Source organism: Pinus tabuliformis, chromosome Q, assembly GCF_031772625.1.
Source record: "Pinus tabuliformis cultivar Carrire ecotype Pingquan chromosome Q, CPIR1, whole genome shotgun sequence".
In the NCBI taxonomy this organism is placed as follows: domain Eukaryota; kingdom Viridiplantae; phylum Streptophyta; class Pinopsida; order Pinales; family Pinaceae; genus Pinus; species Pinus tabuliformis.
Window position 1 is genome coordinate 1,187,397,469 of NC_142296.1, and position 14,549 is coordinate 1,187,412,017.

A 14,549-nucleotide genomic window follows, 5' to 3' on the forward strand; every position below is an offset into this window, starting at 1 on the left:
CGGCCGAGGGTATGCTGTCAAAATTTTGCGCATTTCTTTACCTTTTCGGCTAGCCATCGTTGTCTATGTGTTGAGTCACATTTCAGCTGCTTTTAATGCTGACTTTATCATGTTGTTTGTCTTGTAGTGACCTGGAGCTGGCAGTGACCGAACAGCTGAAGCTACCGTGGCAGGATTTGAAGCATTGCTTGCCACCAATCCTATTTTGGCATTTGATGCCTCCTAATCTTTATCAAGGTCTCATCGGCCTCTGTATATCTGTAGAAATTAGGAGGAGTCTCAAAAAGATGATTCAATTCATTCTCAATAAAGAACAGGCCTTCCAATTTGTCATACAAGCTCTGTCCTGAGGGAGGTCCTGTTTGTTCAGATGTACTGCTAGATGCAGTAATCTGATTCTCAATGTATGTTGCCATTCTGTTGGCAAATTGATCCCAGGAGACTAGTTTTCCTGCACCAATTAGGAGGCTGGGCAGGCCTTTTGCTTGCAGCACTGCCAATTTGACTTTGAATTCCTCCACATCTGTTGTGATCTCATAGCACTTCCTCTCCACAGTTTGTACATAGTTTCTGAGAGTTAGCACCTTCTTGGTAGTGAGGACAGCCTCTGTTCTGTTGGGAATGCCTATGGCTTCCAGTTCCTCCTTTTCCTGCCTGTTCAGGAAGTCTATCATTCTGTTGGCCTGCTCTGGTCTGTTTTGCAGCAGTGTTTTGGCCTTATTGATTTCTGTTTGTGCTTGGCCCAACAAGTCCATCTGTTCATGCATTGTTTTTATTGATCTCCATTGTTGAGTGATGGATTGGCCTATTTTGGCCCATAGAATCCTTTTTATGTCTGCCATGGTTGTTTCTAGATTCAGCTCTTTTTCTAAGGCCTTTATCTTGTCCTTGAGGGACTTTATCTCTCTGCCCTGTTCAGCCACAGTAACCTTCGACTTGTCATACTTGGCATCCAATTCTGCCAATTTTTCCTTGGCCTTATTTATTTCATTGGCCTGGAGCTCCATTTCTTTGATGGCCTTGGTCAATTCCTCTACACTTTTGCTGGCTTCCGGGGCTATTGTTGTTGCTGCTTCATTTGTTGTGGGGGCCACTGCTGCCCCTGAAGTTGTTGTTGTTGTGGAAGTAGTTGGAGGAGCTTGGGAAGTGGATTCTCCCTGTTTATCTTGTAGTGCTCCTTCCAGCTCTTTCTCCAATTCCCTGATCCTCTGGTCTTGCTGCATTAGGAGGTCTAGTTGGTCCTCAGCCTGTTTTTGCTTTTGAAGTTCTGCTGTTTGAGGGTGCTCTGTGGGCTGCAGCTTCAATCTTTTCTTCAATGCATTGAGGTCATCATCTTTCTTCTTCATAAGGGCCTTCACACCCTTTGGATCACTAGGATCATGTCCTAGATCAATGATGATCTCCTCCAGAGACTTTATTCTATTGTCTTTGGCCAGAGAGGACATTCTCTCAAAGTCCAACTGTGTATTGGTGTTTTTCAGGGACTCTTTCAGCTCATGTGCCATGGTGGCCTTCTCCACCAAGGTTGCATAGACCATCTCCCCAGCTTGCTTATGGAGTTCAATCTGGTCCATGGGATGTATATCTCTGGCTAGGACCTCCACCCTTGTCTTCACAAAATCTGCAGCTGACTTAGGCTGCGGCCCTTTGGGCTTAAAGTGGCTGAGGAGCAATTTTTCCTCCTGAATGTCATATACCGACATTAGCCTTTCTTGCTGGGCTGGTGTTGCATCTATGAATTGCTTGTAGACCTCAGCCCTTAGCAGCTCATTCTGAGCTTTTATTTGTTTGAAAGAAGCCTTAGTGCTCTTGGGCTTCTTGCTCTGCTGGGAAGAGGAGGACACCTCTAAGCCAAGCTGCAATCCTTGCTCCTGCTGAAAGGAGCTTGTTCCTGTGCGCTGGCTGTCCTCCCTGTTTTTCCTTGAGCTGTCAAGGAATTCTTCAGTGATGTCTTCCACCTCTGGGGAGTCTAGCCTTTGCCTTTTGGCTTCTGTTTGCTGGGAGGATCCACTAAGAGGAGTGGACTCTTCTCTATCTCTTTTTGTACCCCTTTCCTCATGTGCTGGGGTCTGCAAAATTGGGGCAGTCAATGGCTCAGTTTGAGGTGGTGGTGTTTGCATTATTGGAGCTGCTGGCAGCCCAGTTTTTGGTAGGACAGTTTGCTCTTGTTGCTGTTCTGGCTACTACTCTGTTTGCTGCTCTGTTACAGGGGCAGACTTTTCCTTCACTGTTTCCTCCTCTGCACCCATTATGCCTTTGCCTTTGTCTATCACCGGTGCTGATGTAGAGGGTGCCTGTGGTGCAGTCCTTGTGGCCGAGGTCCCTTCTCCTACTGAGTGAGGCCGTTTGAGGGGTACCTGCTGCACAGAGTCTAGGTCAAAGGTCTTTTCAAGCTCCATCATATTCTTAAGCATTATTTCTTCTTCAGTTAGCTTTTCAACTAAAGTACCCTGTAGCCATTCATGCTGGTTGGCATATTTCTCAATATGTGAGTATTGAGAATGCCTATAACCTAGAAGTCTGTATTTGGTTCTTCTTGCAGTGATGAAGCCCTCAGGGTCATAAGGGACCCACCAGAAACTGTATGACAGTTTATATTTGTCCTTGAGGATGAGGTCAGCATCTTCCCATCCTTCTTTTTTATTCATGATGAATGGGCCCAACTGGTGTTTGAACTTGAGGTGAGCCTTCTTCCTGGAGCTGTGGAAATGGGTGAGGTCAGACTAAATCAATTGCCTATAACATTCCAAGGCAAATATCCTCATGGGCACATACTTTGGGATTCTGAAAGGACAGAGCTCACAGCCATAGACCCTGATGACTGTGTGTTCCTCATATAGGTACCAATCACCTATTTTACATTTTTTAGAGAGCTGCAGAGCCTTCTGTATCTCTGTTGACATTCTGGGAGAAGGGGACCTCATTAATAAGCAAGAGACCGAATACACAAATTGGTCAACAAACTCACAATAGGAATAGGGCGAGTTTGTGACATTGTGATAGACAGAGGTCCAGAAGATGACAGATCTTCCTTCCCCTCTATAATCCAGCTTTTTGATATAGCATGGAAAAGCCTTAGACTGATAATACATAAAGAGATGATAAATATAGGCTGAGTACTTGAAGACACCCTGCCTGTCCACTTTGCTCAGCTGATCATGAATCTTATTAGCAATGAACTTGGCAAAGTTGTATTTGCGGGCAGGGGGTTGGCCTGGGCTGTAAACAGCCAGCAATACTAGCATGGTTTGATTCACATGCTCACTGGTGCTATACCCCAGCACATAAGCAATCATGTCCAGGAGTAATCTGCCTACTTTAGTGAAGTGGACATTTAAGTAAGGAGGTGGCCCTGTAGGCTGGCACTCAGGTCTCATGAATGTCCTGGTGATCCTTTGAATCTCCTCACTGGTCATTTTGGTACCAGTGTCCAGCAGATAGTTCATAGAGAATGGGAACAACAACTCTGTATGGTCAAAATGCAGCATTTTGTTGATGGTCTCAGGATTGATGTAGAAAAGGACCCTCCAAGATGGGGTGCTGATTGCCCTGTGGTGCACATCATAGTTCCCAGCACATAGGCGAATGATTTCAGGAAACACATTCACAGAGGGGAGACAATAGTATGGTAGGTTTGACTCCCAGATGCCATATGTGTCATGACCCATTAAGTAGTCCTCTCTCAACTGTCTGAAGGTTTGCAGAAAATCTCTGTCTCCCACATAGTCTTCAATAAGGTAGTCCTGGTCAACAAGAGATAAAGACTGCAGGTCTTTATTGGGTGGATTCAATGGAGCAACATTGAGAGCTGTGGGTACAGGGGCAGCCATTGTATGGTTTGATTTGGAGTGATATGAGTGCACTGGTTTGCAAAGCTTTTAAGAGCTTAAGTGTTAGGCCAACTATGGACTAAGTCTGAAATGCTTTTTATAGTGAAAACACAGGCTTGCTTCTGCAGTCTTGGTAGGTTCACAGAGATTGTGAATTGCTAGGGGTGAACTGCAGAGGGTGAGTGAGTTTTACTTTGGTGGAAAGAAGCTGTTGGTCTACACCCGGCAAAAGGGAACAATGCCGGGCACCTCGAAGATAATTTCACAGTTTTGGCCCGCGAATTGCCTGTTTGAATGCTGAATTTCTGGTTCTGAGGGTAAGCAGGTTGCCTTGGCTCACTTTAGGTAGTAGGTGCAGAGTTTATATGGAATTCAACAGGTATTTTAATGGCAATTTACAGAGAGATGGTATGCATGGGCCAAACAGAGGAATTACGGTGAATACCTGGATAAACGCTTGAAAAGCCTGCGGGCCGAACTCTGGAGGTTGAATTGATGAATTGGAGCGGTTGGATTTTGAATTTGGAGGTCTGGAGGTGCTTTGGCAGCTGCAACGGCTATCTCTTCCTTTACGCGAAAATGACATAAAAACTGCCCAAAACATGACTTTAACGACAAAATTCGGAAAAAATGGGTAATTGGCGCCTTTCCGCCGATGACGTCAGCATGACGTCATGGCGGGCCCGGGTACGGAGGATGACATGGCTGCTGAGGTGTAGGCCAGGGTGGCAGGACACGGTGGCGGGTGGATAAGGTGGCAGGGTTACGTGGAGGACCATATGGCGCGGGGGCGGGGGAGGGCGCTACGTCATGCTGACGTAGTGATGACGTAAGGGGAAGGCGGTAACGGGATGGTGGTAAGCGGGTTCCCCGCACCACCTTTGGGCAAAGGCGGTATCGGGGAGGGGGGCTCCGAACAACCCCACCGCCTGCCACGCGTCCCTTGTACGGGGCGGAAAACCACTTTCCCCGGATGCTAAAGGTCGGCAGGTCGGGGAGCGAAAATTACCGCCCACCGTTAGATCTGGGCGGCGGAGATCGGACGGCTGGCGGGTCCTCCGACGGATCGTGCAGGTTGGGGGGGTCCCGCCGGCCTATTAAAATATTCAATTAAATATTTTGGGCGGAGAACCTTAGGGTTAGGGGTTTTTGCATGTATTTTCGGGATTTTTGGGTTTTTCAAGGGTTTTATAAGGAAAAAGAGGTTTAGGAGTGGGTTTAGCAGGGGGAAAGGGGTTTTATGTGGTATTTTTGAGCAGAGGGAAGGTGAGGGCTTAGGGGAAAGGTTGTTGCTCATAACCAGAGGTTAGAGGAGCACCAAGACAGGGTTGATCACAGCCCCTGGTGGACTGAAGTCTCCCTAAACAACTTATTTAGCTATAGTGCCAAAGGGGGGGATATTTATACCATGTTTGGGGTTTATACACCATGGTGTTATAATAGTAGGGAAAGGGCAATTTAGGGGATTTAGATAATAGAAGTTAGGGGTTAATGTGAATAAGGAAAGTGAATGAGGAGTGATTTCATCAAGTGTATTTGAAAGTTACTTAGTTTAGGGAGTAGATCAAAATGAAAAGATTTTTAGACAAGAAATGTGGCTTTTAAAGGAACAAGAACCACCATAAAACCTCAGATCTTTTCATCAATCTCCATAGATGAAGGGATGTTAGTAATAAGAGTGAAAGGGGAAATTTGGGAAGTTAGACATGCTTCCTTTCTTTGCTGCAACCTGATGGAGAAGAGGAGCTTCTCAACCATTGATTTTCCTTTGTGGACATTTCAGCACACACTTATTTGCAAGGAATGATATTTCTGCAACCCCAACTGCCTACCCATCTACTTGCCTAGCATTTTTTGTTTCTTCTTGGAGGGTGCACTTGGACTTGCAGACCCTTATTTGCCCTTTCTTTTCTTTGGCTTTTTCCTTTTGATTATCTATCTACTGCTACCCTTATTGCTTCCAAGGTCCCAGATTATGCAGTTGGGAGCCTTACTTCTCTACCTAAGCTACTTGTCTGCCAAGATTAAACAATTTGGACAAACTTCTTTCTCTATTCTACAACTGAAAATTTAAAACATGGCATGATCCAGATTAGACTGTAGGACCATCCATCAAAATTTAGACAACATCAAGCTATATACACAGATTGTTTTCTCTTGGAAATATGTGATCTTTGCATGATCAAAGCAGAGCATATTTGGAACTTTTCATTGTCAATCATGAAATATGAAACCTATTGGTATAGGTAGCTAACATCCTCAATGGGGACTTTCACCTAAAACAAGGTGACCCAGGCATGAAATCCATGCTTTAATAAGTCACAATAATAATAATTATTATTTTCTTTATTCTTTTGACAAGTACATTAATGAAGACCGAACATAGTTACATTTTTCAACACTCCCTCATAACTAGTGAGGTATTCATAATGTACAAATACAATGGAAGATCTCAAACTATATGAACCATGAAGAACTTTAGGCACTGCAATGCCATGGACTAGATTCCTTACTATGGAAATCTATCCAAACAATCACTCAACAGTTTAAGCATCGTAATGTCATGGACTAGATTCCTAACCAAGGCAATCTATCCAGGTGGGACTAAGATGGACTTAAGCTTTCAGCCCCTTTAAGTACCCTCGAGCTTACTTGCTAACCATCAACCCAAAAATCCAGGTGTGTATCCAAAACAAAGTTCAATAATTAACACCACCTTGTCAACTTTGGGACCCAAACATCAACACAAAATGCCAGCCAGATGTCTTCCTAGACAACGCTTCACTCACAAAGCCTCAATGCCCCTTGATCTAGTAGATCAAGAATGACCAATCTCTCCCAATCAAACTGATTGGTAACCAGCATGCTATACAAACCTTCAAGGGATTTACCTGTACAAACACAACCCCAATCAATAATATACTTTCACATGTACATAATCAAATACAAACCTCAGGGGTCTTTCAGACAACTTGATGTTGCTTCTCAACTTTCCATAGTAGGACTATCAACCGAATATTTTACAGAATATTCCTCAATCATTTGGTTTCCTTCCTACTTCCCATGTAGCAACATATCCTTCGAAATTCATTTTTCATCAAGTTATGCCCTCCCTCTCAACCAAAAAGCATTTCTTTATCTGGACTCCCTCTTAATCTTAGGATGTTCTCTTATCTTCATGCTTTCTTCGGGAGATTAGCTTCTTTTTGTCATCGGAGAATCTTTTGTGGCTTCCAACCATATTAGAGTTATTATCATCCCCTTCATGCTTATCACATCAATGAGAATCTTCACCATATTGAAGATTGTGTACCTGCACAACTTAAATACAAAGTACAACCAAATCTACAGAAGCATGATGTTAGACATATCATAATTATGAAAGCATTTCATCTTTATACATATCAGATACCCAAACTTAATTACAAATAAGAGCCATATACTCTTCAACATCTTGCTAGGGACTTTATCATAAACCCTAGACTACTTCATAACACTCTTCATTTCATCCAGGGTTTCAATGTTTCTTCCAAAGGTATGACATACCTTACTTCAACATATAGCAAACCCTAGAAAAAGTTCACACAAATATAGATCTACAAGGCATCTAACAATATTTTAAAATTCATATGTTAGAATTTTCACTAGGGATTCATACAAAAAAATCAATCAAAGTCAATCACAACTTAGTCATTAACCTAACCAGCTTCCACTAGCATTAGTTGCGAACCCTAAATTGCTGATCAATCATTAAATCCATCCAAAGCTCAAATTTCAACTATCTTTCACAAATCTCAAATTATCATGTTGTCAACATTCATTAGAGACTTCTACTTTGACTAAGGTTCAATTCCAAAACCCTATAATTTCATTTTCACAACTTCTCAAATCATCATATTTCAGATATTTTACTTTGACTAAGGTTCAACTCCAAAACCCTAGAATTCCATTTTCACGATCTCGACAATAATTAAATACATAGATCTCATATTGTTACAATTCACATTAGACGATGTTACTACTAGGATTTAACTACAAAACCATAGATTTTCATTTTCAACAATCATTTAATAGATTTTAGATTGTTATATCTCACATAATTTAACTTCACTAAGGTTTAGCCACAAAACCCTAGATTTCCAAATATCATCATCCTAGAATCTCAAACAAGGACTTCCATTAAATCCTAAGACTTATGACCATCAATAACTAGGTCAACACATATATCTAGGAATTCATAAGCATATCATATGTCCAACAACATTAATACATCTGACCTAGAACAAGCTAGGGTTTCAACCAAAAGGACATATCTATACATGCCTAGATTTAATTATCATGCAAATACATTTCATATCATGTGTTAGACAAACCCAACTTCACAATGATCAATAAGAGTTAGATATACAAAAAATCTTAATTACACTAGAGTTCGTTCAGACAAACACACCCATACCAAGGAAAACATTTCTAAGACAAATATAAGGGTCTTGCTCACACATTCCACCAAACCCTAATGAGATAGGGTTTCAATGTAGAAACATAACAAACCCAACATTCCTAAAAACTTCAAAGGTTCAGGATTTTATACCTTATCATTCAACCCAAGCAAGTCAAGTTTTCCTGATCATACCAGAATCCTAAACACAACATCATCAACAAAAACTTCAAATAACATTTCACAATATTCCTAAGCAGTTTAGGGTTTCAGACATTCACATTAGCATACCCTTGAGTTAGGGTTTTCCAGATAACATGACTAGGGTTCTACTCAATCAATTAAGAATATGAGTGGGGTGGGTAGATTTATCAAAAGATGAATCACCCAAAACAAGAATCACTATGATTCAATATATATAGTCATAACAATGTTTTTAATAAATTATCAAATGAATAATCCTTTCAATATCAATGTATTAAAACATACCTTAGTTTCTTAACACACCTTGTCTTGAGAGATCCTCCTTCATACTTCTTGCAAATTTTTTTCCTAATCAAGACAATAGAGGGAGAATGGTGATTAGTATTTAATATAATAAAAACTAAATGAATACATGAACCCAAAACTGAAAAGACATGAAATACTTAACTTTGGGAGCTATTGGGGGCTTCCTCCAAAGCTTGATGGATACCTACAAACTTATAAAAACAATACAAAAATGTCTTTTCCAAAATATATTAAAAACATATAAATTCTAAAACATATAAAACAAGATATATAAATCTACAAGCAAAGGACCTAGTAGTGTAAGTCCCTAATTTCGGGTTCTTTGGGCATGACTTTCTTTCAATCTCCCTCTTCAATAAAGTTGACTTGATCCCTTCCTTTCTTCTTATTCTTTGGATTGTAGGGACAAACGCTTTTTCAGTGACCCTCCTTATGACATTGATAGCACTCTATCTTGGACATGTCAACTTTCTTCCTTGCTCCTTTCGATCTCCTTCCTTTATGATGAGCAATGTAAGCATTTGATACTCCTTCAGAATTGGTAACCATTGAGATCCTTAGTTCTTCTTGACTATAAGCGGTCCATAATTCTTCAAAGGTGGGAGCTACCTTCCAACTATTGAGACCTGCAGCAAATGCAGCCCAAGAGGGTGGCAATTCTAATAGAGCAGTGATCACAAGTTCTTTTCCCAGAACAATCTCATCAATGGCCAAGAGATCATCCTTGAGTCTATCTATCTTCACAAATAAGGTTGCTACAATGTCTTCTTTAGTCACCTTCGTTGTCCTTATCTCATTCTTCAAACTAGCTACTTGACCAATGTTCTTGATAGTAAATAGCTTTGACAAGGCTTCATACATTTCTAGAGCATGATCGATGTTACTTATGAATGGGACAAGATTGTCCTTTATCCCTTCTACCATCAGATTCATGGCCACCAATTCTAATTCCCTGTATTTCACTTTGTTGGCATCACCGAATTCCTTTGTAGGCTTCTTTATATTTCCTTTTACCAAGTCCAGTACCTTGTTCTTATCAAGGATTAGGTCAATCTTCTTCTTCCAGGACCTGAAGTGAGAGGCTCCTTCAAGTTTGTTCTCTCCCTTGATTGAGTTAGACATCTTTCTTAGATATAATGGATTCCTTCCGTCAGATAGTCCCTTTGAATGGTTCCTAGATCAAGTGCTTGAGGCTACATTTTACTTCCTTCTTACCAAAGCTCTGATTCCATGTTAGAAAATCAGAAAGGTAGAAAGACTTCTTATTCTTGATAATTACTTGTGATGTTTCTTATTATTAAGATTCTTTATACCTTCTTTATTTTAGTTCATCAAGCAATTACCAAAGCAGCAGCACATGAAACAATAGACACCAGATGTAGGCACATGCTAGGGCAAAAACCCCATCGAGGGTAAAACCCAGTCAAGATAATTCTTCCTTCGAATAGTATTCTTTGAGACTCTTCACCCTAGACCAAGACCAAACCTGCCCTCCACACCAAGTCAGCCTCCCAAAATTTCGACCTCTTTCCAGCAACTTCAACTAGGCAGCAGCTTATGGAAACTGGCAGCTTCCGGCAATAGTGAAACTTGGAATACTATGATCTCCCAATCCAGGACACGAAACAGAGAAAGAGAAACACGAAAATTTCGATTTTCCTTCTCTCCTTAGACTTCCCCAAATTCGCATTCAATTCAGCGCCCCGCCAACAGACTTCGTACCTTTTCTCAGCTATAAGACAACTTCGCACTTCTTCCCAGCTACAAGATAATTTCGCACTTCTTCCCAGCTACAAGAGACTTTGAACTTGTGTGTGAGAATGATGCTCCAAATCAATTCGATGAGTTTGATTTTATAGGCTTCTTCTGAGGTCGAATAGGGTCCTTAGGGCGACATGGTGTGGAGGTTGCATAATTCATAATTGACTCAATACTTAACCTTTTACATGATTCAAAAGTCCAAGAAGGGTCTCTTTAAATGTACAATGACTCTATAGACTTAGAATAAATCCTATAAGTCATTAGTGGGGACTTTGACCTAATACAAGGTGACCCAAGCATGAAACCCATGCTTTAATAAGTCACAATAATAATAATAATAATAATTTTCTTAATTCTTTTGACAAGTACATTACATGATGACTCAAGCACATTAATGAACATTGAACATAGTTAAATTTTCCAACAATGACCTACTAAAGGGAGAGTGATAAACTTAAGTTTCATCAAGTGATGGTGATGAAGCTCTACTACCCTAACCTTGTTTGTGTTATCAAGTAACCACTATGCTTATGTTATCACACAAACTTACACTTTTTGACATAGAGTTTGAAAGCTCAAGTATGATTCAAGTGAAACTCAAAAGGAGGGCCACTATCACATCACCAACCTTCTTCTCACTTCAAACCAACTCTCCTTCAACTCCCTAGGATTTAAGGTTATGAAGCTCAAGGTGATATGAAGAGTAAATCTATCTAAATGGTTTTGAAAGAGTTTTAGAATATGAAATGTGATGAGAGGACCAGAGACAAGTGCCTTTTCATTAGGCATATGGAGTCAATTGGGTCTCCCTTGAGAAAGTAAAGAGTGGATACAAGGAAATGACTAATATTGTTCACTACTAACCTTAGAAAAGCCTCCTATAGGGTGATGACTAGGGTTTTCCACTGCTAACCTAGAAGATCCTCCTATGACTTTTACAAGCTCCAGGGCAACTTCAAGGGAAGGTTCTCCATGAGAACTCTTCCTAGCGTTTACAAAATAGGATCTATCCAAGAATAATACAAAGAGAATGCATCCTCTACACTAGGTAAGCACATTTGTACTTAATACATTCAACAAATAAATCCACAAGACGTAGAGAAACCACTTACTCAAAAAACATTAATAATCCATCAACAATCATCAAGAAATTGGAATATCATCCACAAATCATCTCCTCAGTGAGGTGCATTAATCTTCCATAAATAACACCAAATCCAAAACAAAATAACTCTAACAAATTTTAGAAATTCCATACTTGCTAAGAGATTTCTCCCCCAACCCATCCATGAGAAAATGAGAGGAATTGAATCTCTATTTATATGGAGATACTCAACCTCATTTTACAATAAAATATTAATTTCTTGACTAAAATCCCCTATTGTAGCCTCTAGAGGAGAAAAATACCCTCTTTTCCAATTAATAAAATACAAGTTAAGTGGGTTATTCAAGCCATAGGGACCATGATCCAACCCAAAGAGACTCCCAAAGAGTCTGGCACTTCCATTAATGATGGAAACAAGGACTTCCATGTGCAATATCTAGCCTCCAAAGGCCCCTTCAAAATGTAGATTCTCCACCTATTATTCACAGTGTGCTGATCTATCCCCCTAAGGTTTCTCCAAGAGGACCCATAAGTACATAGGGTGCAACATCAATTTTACAAAATGGCCCTCAACACACATAGATCTTCAAAAAAAAAAAACACAAGAATCTGATAAAATACTCCAGAAGTCTTCTTCCACACTGAACATGTGCTCTAAAGGTGAACAGGTCACCTTTACAGTGAATAATCCTTCCAAAGATTGAAGTGCTCCACAGATCTTCAGCCAGCACTGTTAGTGGTTGCACAAACACCTCTTTCCAGACAACATGTGCTGGTGACAATGAACACATTTATGATGTATGTGAGCCATAATGAAATCATATTTCATTGCACAAATAGATTCCTCTAATTTCTACATTAGTAAAGTATCTTTGGACAAATCGCTTGTATTTCTTTTCTTTTGCAGTCCAACAGTCTCCACTTCAATGTCTATATTTTGCGTCAAGTCCACTGCAACATATTCCTGAGATCTCATTCTTTTACTCCGAGGAGTAGCCTTTAATTTGTTATCTAAAGTTGTTTAATTCAAGCAGATAGAAATCAACTCCTGTTGCAAAGAATCTAGTGACCTGAAGTTGAAGAAAAAGTGTCTAATCAGTTCTGGAATGCTGCTATAGCAGTACCCCATTTTGACTTGTTAGACAATATTAAATGCTGGAATTCTCCTTCAAAACAACAACTTCTTTATAAGTCAATTGTGAGAGCAACCCTTCCACAAATAACATGATTTTCTAACTTATTGTCTTCTTCACATCTGCTGGAGATATGTTACTACTTTAAGGTACTGTAGTTGATATCTCGAATTAGATGTGCTCTATCCTTGAAAATTGGTGGAGAAGCTAAGTCAAAAATTTGACTTCGACTTAAACCCCAGGGACCAAAGACTTAAAATTTAGAAAAATAATTAATTTACCTTAGTCCTGGGACCTTTAAAAATGTGAATCTTAAGGACCCACGAATTTTGCCTTTAGAAAATTTAAATTTACTTAGGACCTAGAATTAAATTTCTAGCTTAGGATTTTAATTAATTTTTGGCCAGAAAATTTAATTAGTTAAGCTATGAGGGGATAAATTATTTTTCCAACCCTCAAGACACTTTACATAATTATTTTCATATCTTTTACATCACAAAGAGAAAACCCCATCTGAAATAGACCCTCACAGACTACCCATTTCTGCGACACAAATATAATCCAACAGACTAAGCAATTTGTAATAAAATAACCTAACCAAATAGTTATGATTATTCCCAAATCACTTTTACATAGACTCGATCTATAACACTAGGACTTGCCTAAGATCCCAATGACAAAATTCATTCTGACTTTGTGGTAAGGCTGAAGGAAAACTCTGCCAACCATTCGAGAATGGATCCGTGAGACAAAAGAACCTCCCAGAATGTAGATCGTCACCAGAAAAATAGGTTTACCTAAACAATTACATACATGACACAGATCTATTGAGATTATTTACATCATATACATGCAGAATGGGTTTACATTATAACATGACAATCAGGTTGATGATGAAAGCTGGATGGCACGAGCACATCAATCAGGGGCAATCCCTTTTGCGAAAAAAGGGGGTGTACTACTATGGGTCGTTGACACGTAATGGTCAACATCTGGCTCTACTTGGGGACATGTTGTTGCACTGTAGGAATGTAAGAATCTAGAATCTGCATCCACGCAACACACAATATAACATAAGTAGTGTCCATTCAAAATCATCATATAACATTAAGCACATGAAAGATATAAGCTCTTCATTTATTAACTATCTAGTAACCTGAAAAGTAAATCTAATCCTAAAACAGAAATCAAATGTTGAAAGGACAAGGCGTAGGGTTAGAAATATAATATAGAGGATGCCCCATGGCATAAGATGTCACCTTCGAAGAATATCTTGAGCATTTGGCCATTCGCAGGTAAGTCAAGTGGTTCGCCATTCAATCTGCTCAAGTGGAATGAATTTGGCCTAGCAATGTCTCGGATAATGTATGATCCCAGTCACAAACTGTGAAATTTCTTATGTTTTCCCAGTTTTTCATTCTTGCGATACCAAAGGAGTACCATATCTCCAACCTGCAAAGATCTAGATCGAGATAATTTATCAAAGCTTTTCTTAATGTTAGATTGACTTTTACATATATTATCAAAAGTTATCCTACGAGTTTCATCCAACTCCACAATCTGATCAATTCTATTTTGAACAACATATTTATTAGTAGAAAAATGTTGAAGGAGTTAATAATCTGGCAATTTCAGGTGCACAGATAAAGTTACATCCAAGCCATAAACTAATTCAAAGGGACTTTTACCAGTAGCTTTCTTTTTGGTAATCCTATCTTCCCATAAAGCATACTTGATTTTTCTATCCCAAGATTGCTTATTATCTCCTACTA